This window comes from Suncus etruscus, chromosome 5 (assembly GCF_024139225.1).
Source record: "Suncus etruscus isolate mSunEtr1 chromosome 5, mSunEtr1.pri.cur, whole genome shotgun sequence".
Lineage (NCBI taxonomy): Eukaryota > Metazoa > Chordata > Mammalia > Eulipotyphla > Soricidae > Suncus > Suncus etruscus.
The window spans coordinates 77,361,551-77,369,505 of NC_064852.1; the positions used below are offsets into that span (position 1 = coordinate 77,361,551).

The following is a 7,955-nucleotide window of genomic DNA, read 5'->3' on the forward strand; positions in this document are numbered from 1 at the left end:
TTCACAGCTGAGCCCCACTGGGCCGGTGTACTTTTGCGGATTTTCCCCGCCTGGTGTCACACACAGGGAGCCAGCTTTTGCAAAGGTTAGCCGGTTTTTATGCTCTGAAGTCCCTCCCTGAAAAATCAAAATATATGTTAATAATACTTAACAAAGAGGAACATATTACTGATACAATATGAATCCATTTCAAAACCCTTATAACAAATGATTGAAGCCAGACACAGCAGAACACATATTGTATGCTTCCATTTAGATAAAATTTTAGAAATGGAAAGTAATCTATTAAGACCAACAACAGAGGTCTCCTAGGGCCAGAATAGAAAGAGAGGTGAACAGAAAAAGGGTACTAGGAATATTTGTTAGGGAAAGAGAAATGGAAATGTTTACCTCATGTGGTAGTGATGTCTCTCTAAACATACCTGTGGCACTATTTTACCATTAATTTGGTTTTTGTTGTTGTTTTTGTTGTCACATCCGGCAGAACTCAGGGGTTACTCCTGGCTTTATGCTCAGAAATCGCTCCTGGCAGGCTCAGGGGACCATATGGGATGCTGGGATTCGAACCACCATCCTTCTGCATGCAAGGCAAACTCCCTAATTCCACATTATCTCTCCGGCCCCTTAGTTTACCATTAATTTGAAATAGGCAAAAACAAACAAAAAAGAAAAAATAACCTTCAATCAGTTTGACTCCCTTTACTCCATGATTATATTAGATGGTTTATTTGCCTAGTGAAATAAAATGACACTTTCCATATTTGGTTAATTTTACACAAAACCTATACTAATATATATTCTATAATATATAAACATTTTATGAAGTATTAAGAGATATATATTTGTGCTCGCTTCGGCAGCACATATACTAAAAATTGGAATGATACAGAGAAGATTAGCATGGCCCCTGCGCAAGGATGACATGCAAATTTGTGAAGCGTTCCATATTTAAAAAAAAATAGAGATATATTTATATTCTATAAAAATTATTGGGTATGCCAAGATATGCAATCATTTGACCAAAATGAGACAAAGGATAAAACAAACAGAATTATAGTAATGCAAGGACTGATGTTAGTGCATCATGACAAATTTAAATAAGAAAATAGGAAAAAATATAGCACAAGTAAAAATAAAAAAAGTCCCAAATAGGTGTAATTTAGTTTTAAAAGAGAGTAAATGGCAATTTTAGAACTGAAAAATATATTCAATTGATAGTTTTAAAAAAAATAGATTGTGTACATTGCATAATAGATATATTGGAAATTATATTAATAGAATAGCACCTAAATTTCTGTGCAAATAGAAGAAAAATATAGATTAGGTCATTAGAGATACATGCAAAACAAATACCATTTGTGTAAATTGAAAGTATTTCAAACACCCCAAAATTGCACAAGCTAGGGGCCGGCGAGGTGGCGCTACAGGTAAGGTGTCTGCCTTGCAAGCGCTAGCCAAGGAAAGGACCACGGTTCGATCCCCCGGCATCCCATATGGTCCCCCCAAGCCAGGGGCGATTTCTGAGCACGTAGCCAGGAGTAACCCCTGAGCATCTAACGGGTGTGGCCCGAAAAACCAAAAAAAAAAAAATTGCACAAGCTATATTAGAAAATAGGTTGATAATTGTTTTTCTTGTTTAAGAAGTATTAAAATGTAAATAGAATAAATGAAAAGAAAGAAAATTAAGGTATAACACAATAAAAGCTTCTGAAACCAAATAAGTTTAAAGTACCCAAGATTAAGTCATCATTTCCCATAAAATTTAAAGGAATTTCTTTGAATATCAAGAGAAATGATGGAGGCCAAAAGACATTAGAATATCTTAAAAGTAATGGGGAAAAATCTGGCAACTAGAATTATATGCTCAGAAAAATTACTCTTTGAGGGACTGGAGAAACAGTCAGGAGTTAAAGGCTGTGCTTTGCATGTGGCCAACCCTTAATTGATCCTCAGCACTACAGAACCGAGCAGCTCTGTATTCTTGAGCCTGAACATTGAAACATTGGCTAAAGACTACTGGAATAAGCCCTTGAGCTTCTGGAGCACCTCTTGGTTGTCCTCAGTTACTAACCTTGGCCATCTGCTAATTAATTATTCTTCCCCCCCCCCCCTTTTTTTTTGGTGGCACACCAGTGGTGTTCTGGGTTCATCGCTGGCTCCTGGTAGGGCTCAAGGATAGAGAGAATGCCTTACTCTCTACCTGCACACACACACACACACACACACACACACACACACACACACACACACCATGCATGAAAATGTTCTCAAAGGAATACAAGTGTTTAGTAGTCTAACTTCTTAAAACCAAAAAAATGTTCTTATGAATAAAATATTACCTGAAAGTCACTTCCAGATGGAAAAACAAAAATGCAAAAACGGGTGAAGAACACAGGAAAGAACAATGTGAGTGTAAATAAATAATGATAAATCATCTTTAATTCAAAAACCTATAATATGTATATAAAAATATTCATTGGCCAGGTAGAATATAGTGGACACGGTGCTTGACTTACAAATGGCAAATCCAGGTTCTATCCCCAGCATCTTAGATGTTACCTTAGCACTGCAAGGACTGAGTCCTGCTTACAGAGTCTGGAGTAATTTCTGAGCACCGCTGGGTGTGGCCAAAAACAATAATGCAAAAGGCGGATGGCACAATGGACGTAACATATTATAAAATTTAATGATTTTTAAGAAAGTTATGCAAGAAATTTAATTTCATTGTACTCATTTCATCATACTATACACTCTAGTATAATTATCATTGAAATTTTTTTATATATTTACTTGAAATTTGAGGATAGGAGTTAGGGTCATAGCTGCTAGGGATCAGGACTTTGCTGTTATAATGGCTCTTTCCTCAATTGAAAGAATTCTAAAAGAAATTATAATACCAGGTAATATAGAGGAAAAGTGTATGACATTAAAAATAGAATGATTAGCAAGAAAGCATGATCAAATAAAAAGAAACATTGTATTGTGTTTTATTTTTATTTTTTTTATATGTAAAATATAGAACAACATGGTACCTAGGATTCTCAGCGTCTGTTCCTGGTCCTGTAGTTGGGAGTTATCTCCAGCAATGCTAAGTACCATGTATACTGCTGTCGCCCACATACAAAACATCTTCCCTCCCTCCCTTCCTCCCTCCCTCCTTCCCAACCCTTTTCTCCGCCCTCTCTCCCTTCCTTCTTTCCTTCTTTCCTTCTTTCCTTCTTTCCTTCCTTCCTTCCTTCCTTCCTTCCTTCCTTCCTTCCTTCCTTCCTTCCTTCCTTCCTTCCTTCCTTCCTTCCTTCCTTCCTTCCTTCCTTCCTTCCTTCCTTTCTTTCTTTCTTTCTTTCTTTTTTTTTTTTTTGGTTTTTGGGCCACACCCGTTTGACGCTCAGGGGTTACTCCTGGCTATGTGCTTAGAAATCGCCCCTGGCTTGGGGGGACCATATGGGACGCCGGGGGATCGAACCGCGGTCCGTTCCTTGGCTAGCGCTTGTAAGGCAGACACCTTACCTCTAGCACCACCTTCCCAGCCCCTTCTTTTCTTTCTTTCTTTCTTTCTTTCTTTCTTTCTTTCTTTCTTTCTTTCTTTCTTTCTTTCTTTCTTTCTTTCTTTCTTTCTTTCTTTCTTTCTTTCTTTCTTTCTTTCTTTCTTTCTTTCTTTCTTTCTTTCTTTCTTTCTTTCTTTCTTTCTTTCTTTCTTTCTTTCTTTCTTTCTTTCTTTCTTTCTTTCTTTCTTTCTTCTTTCTTTCTTTCTTTCTTTCTTTCTTTCTTCCTTTCTTCCTTTCTTCCTTCCTTCCTTCCTTCCTTCCTTCCTTCCTTCCTTCCTTCCTTCCTTCCTTCCTTCCTTCCTTCCTTCCTTCCTTCCTTCCTTCCTTCCTTCCTTCCTTCCTTCCTTTCTTTCTTTCTTTCTTTTTTTTTTTTGGTTTTTGGGCCACACCCGTTTGACGCTCAGGGGTTACTCCTGGCTATGTGCTTAGAAATCGCCCCTGGCTTGGGGGGACCATATGGGACGCCGGGGGATCGAACCGCGGTCTGTTCCTTGGCTAGCGCTTGTAAGGCAGACACCTTACCTCTAGCACCACCTTCCCAGCCCCTTCTTTCTTTCTTTCTTTCTTTCTTTCTTTCTTTCTTTCTTTCTTTCTTTCTTTCTTTCTTTCTTTCTTTCTTTCTTTCTTTCTTTCTTTCTTTCTTTCTTTCTTTCTTTCTTTCTTTCTTTCTTTCTTTCTTTCTTTCTTTCTTTCTTTCTTTCTTTCTTTCTTTCTTTCTTTCTTTCTTTCTTTCTTTCTTTCTTTCTTTCTTTCTTTCTTTCTTTCTTTCTTTCTTTCTTTCTTTCTTTCTTTCTTTCTTTCTTTCTTTCTTTCTTTCTTTCTTTCTTTCTTTCTTTCTTTCTTTCTTTCTTTCTTTCTTTCTTTCTTCTTTCTTTCTTTCTTTCTTTCTTTCTTTCTTTCTTTCTTCCTTCCTTCCTTCCTTCCTTCCTTCCTTCCTTCCTTCCTTCCTTCCTTCCTTCCTTCCTTCCTTCCTTCCTTCCTTCCTTCCTTCCTTCCTTCCTTCCTTCCTTCCTTCCTTCCTTCCTTCCTTCCTTCCTTCCTTCCTTCCTTCCTTCCTTCCTTCCTTCCTTCTTTCTTTCTTTCTTTTTCTTTCTTTTTCCTTTTCTCACACCCAGTAGTGCTCAGGGCTTACTACTGGTTCTGTGTTTAGAGATCTTCCTGTAGTGCTTGAGGAAGCATGTGTGGTGCCTGAAATCAAACCCCGTTCTGCTGTATGCAAGGCAAGTGATTTATCTGTTGTACATTTCTCCAGTCTCCAAAAATCACTTTCATAGTAAGTGTTCATAGAGATAAAATATTCAATAATGTATAGAATATCTGAAAAAATGGCCAAGTTGAGCTAATTATTATTTATAGAATTACACACAAATGTCAATATACTTTTTTTAGGTGCAAATGAGACATTTGTCATAATTGTTCATGTACTCATAATTAAGCAGACTTCAATACATTTTAGTAATTCAGAATATGTTCTCTAGCTATGGTGGAATTAAGGTAAAAATCACTTAACTTGAACATTTTTTAAATTGCTTTTATTTAAGCACTGTGATTACAAAATTGTTCATTGTAGGGCTTTAGTCATACAATGTATACCTTCTCCAGTACACCTTTCCAATCACTGGTGTTTCTCCCATTTCCCTCCCACTTCATCCCTGTTTTGCTCTATCTAAGGGAAGCAAATTGCTTCTCTCTCTCTCTCTCTCTCTCTCTCTCTCTCTCTCTCTCTCTCTCTCCTTGACACTATTGTTAATGATGAAGTGCTTTGCTTGCTAGTTTCTTCCCTTTCAGTGCCTAGTTCTTGTCCAGAGTATGATCAATTCTAACTATCATTATCCTATTAAGCTACATTCACCACACTTTATTGTGAGCTTAGCCGACTGAGCTGGACCTCATAATCTTTGTCTCTATTATTTTTGGGTATTATCACTATACTCTTATTTTTCTTATATTTTAAAAAATGAGTGAGATAATTCTATGACTATCTCTTTCTCTATGGCTGATTTCACTCAGCATAATAGTCTTCATGGCCATCTATGTATAAGCAAGTTTCATGACTTCATTTTCCCTAATGGCTGCTTAGTATACCACTGTGTATATAAATCACAGTTTCTTTAGCTACTCATCTGTTGTCAGGCACCTGAGTTGTTTCCAGATTCTGGCTATTGTAAATAGTACTGTGCTGGACATGGGAGTGCATTTTTGTATTGTATGTTTGTGTTCCTGGAGTGTATCCCTAGAAGTCATATAAAAGCTCAATTTATAGCTTTTTGATGTATGCCCATATTGTTTTCCAAAAAGGCTGGCCAACTCTGCATTCCCACCAGCAGTGAATGAGAGTCTATTTCTCTTCATCCACACCAGTACTAGTGGTATTTTGTGTGTGTGTGTGTGTGTGTGTGTGATTTATACTATTCTCTGTGGTGTGAGATTATATCTCATTCTTGTTTTGATTTGCATCTCCCTGATAATTAGTGATGTGGAGCATTTTTTATGTGTGTTCTGTAAATAGAACATTTTTAACTTTTCCAAAAATAAAAATTATTTTAAGAGAAAATTCAACAAACTTAAAATTTGGTTCCCTGAAAAAGTAGATTAAGTTGATACTCTTTAGCAAGAATATAAGTAAAAATAAAAGATATCAACATGATAAATGACAGCCTGACATAATTAAAATTATGAATACAGTAAACAATGATCATATAGAAAATGTTATGTTATTAAGCTTCAGTACTTAGGATAAATGAACTTCTTTTAAAAGCATAATTATTAAAGGTGCCTTTAATATTTTAATATTATTATTATTATTTTTAAAAATCTTCTCACCAACCCCTCTCATTTTAATATTATTACAGAAATAAACTTTATTATTTTAAACCTTCCATAGAAGGCTATAAACCTCATGATACATTATTTTAAAATTTAGAAGAGTATTGGCTTTATTTGGGTACACTGGTGAAAAGTGTGGTGTTAAAATTTTGTTCATAAAGTATCATCATTAACAGCATTAATAAACATATAATCTCAACTAATAGAAAATTAAAAAGTACAATAATAGTAAAATATAATTTAGACCAAAATAACACAAACTTTATTTTAAAAAAATTTTTAGAATGCATTTAAGTGAAAATGTTTCCTAGATGTTTTCATGAGGCAGTTGCATAACTCCTAATTAATACTGAAAATATTATAATACAAAAACATTTCAAACCAGTGTCTTTCCTGAATTTAGAAGCAAAAGTTCTAAACAAAACTGCATATAAAATTTAGTAATATGCATAATAAATGGTTCAATAGCATAAGCTTTTATAAGTTATTTACTCCAAGAATACAGGAGTAGGTATTTAAAATACAGATAGCTTGACAAAAGTGTACTAAGATATGAACAGCATTCCATAAAGGAATTAACATCAATATTTGGAAACTTTATTAAATATCAGGACATGCAAATTAAAACCCTAGTGTTATATACTATATACTTAAATAATATTTGGAGTGATTGATAGTGAGAATGTGAACTGATTTATCTATCTTAGAAAGTCATTGGTAGTGTCTACTAAAACTGGTTCGCATTTTCAATCCAGATGTGTGTTATAAATATATATTCATAAAAATAATTCATAATTGTACATAAGTTCATAATTTTTTTAAAATAGAAAAACTGAATATCTAACAGGTATGGATGGGTTGTGGCATATTTGTAAAAAGCCATGACATAGCAATATATATGAAAAACTATTGTCTCCAAAATATGAATGGGTTTCACAATATTTAGGTAGAGACGATTGTGAGATAAGGGTGACTAGTAAATGAATTCACTTATACAAAGTTCAAAATAAAGCAAAATGATCTATGGTTTAAAAAGTATTAAAAGTGACTTTCTTTTCTTTTAAACAAATAATTTTTATTTTGACCAAAGTGAATTTTCCCACCAACAGTGTTGTCCTCCTTCCATTCCTGTTCCCAGCATGCATCTCAGATTCCCCCTTCTTTGGCCCCCAGCTGCTAGAATAAGTGGTCAAAAGTGACTTTCTTTTATAGTGACTAAAAGTAGATGTAAAGGCTGAATCTGTATACAGTTAATTTTCTCTATCTTATAATCAAATATTGATTATGCAGGTGATTCACTCCATAAATTGTATTTGGTCCTTTTGGGGGTACTTGTATTTTAAAACAAATAACAAACTTTGCTATCAAGAATGTAAAGAAGTTCTTGGATAGATATTTGAAAAATGTGCTTCTACCTAAAAGCAATACTCTTGCTTGACTTTAGAAAATATTTTTCATTATGAAAATTAGAGATGCTGTATACCAAAATTTTGTTTTCTTTTATTACCTCCTCTACCCATAAATTCCATGCAAGAAAACATAAAATGATGACATCAGCATGAGGAAGGTGAAAAAGAGAATTTC

At 34.7% G+C, this 7,955-nt stretch overlaps 1 non-coding gene across 1 annotated transcript; it reads left to right on the forward strand.

The window, feature by feature from the left end:
• The first annotated feature begins 844 nt into the window (after positions 1-844).
• On the forward strand, positions 845-952 carry LOC126010593 (U6 spliceosomal RNA). The gene has a single exon (XR_007496614.1). It is a non-coding gene; the product is annotated as a U6 spliceosomal RNA (small nuclear RNA).
• The last annotated feature ends 7,003 nt before the right edge of the window (positions 953-7,955 follow it).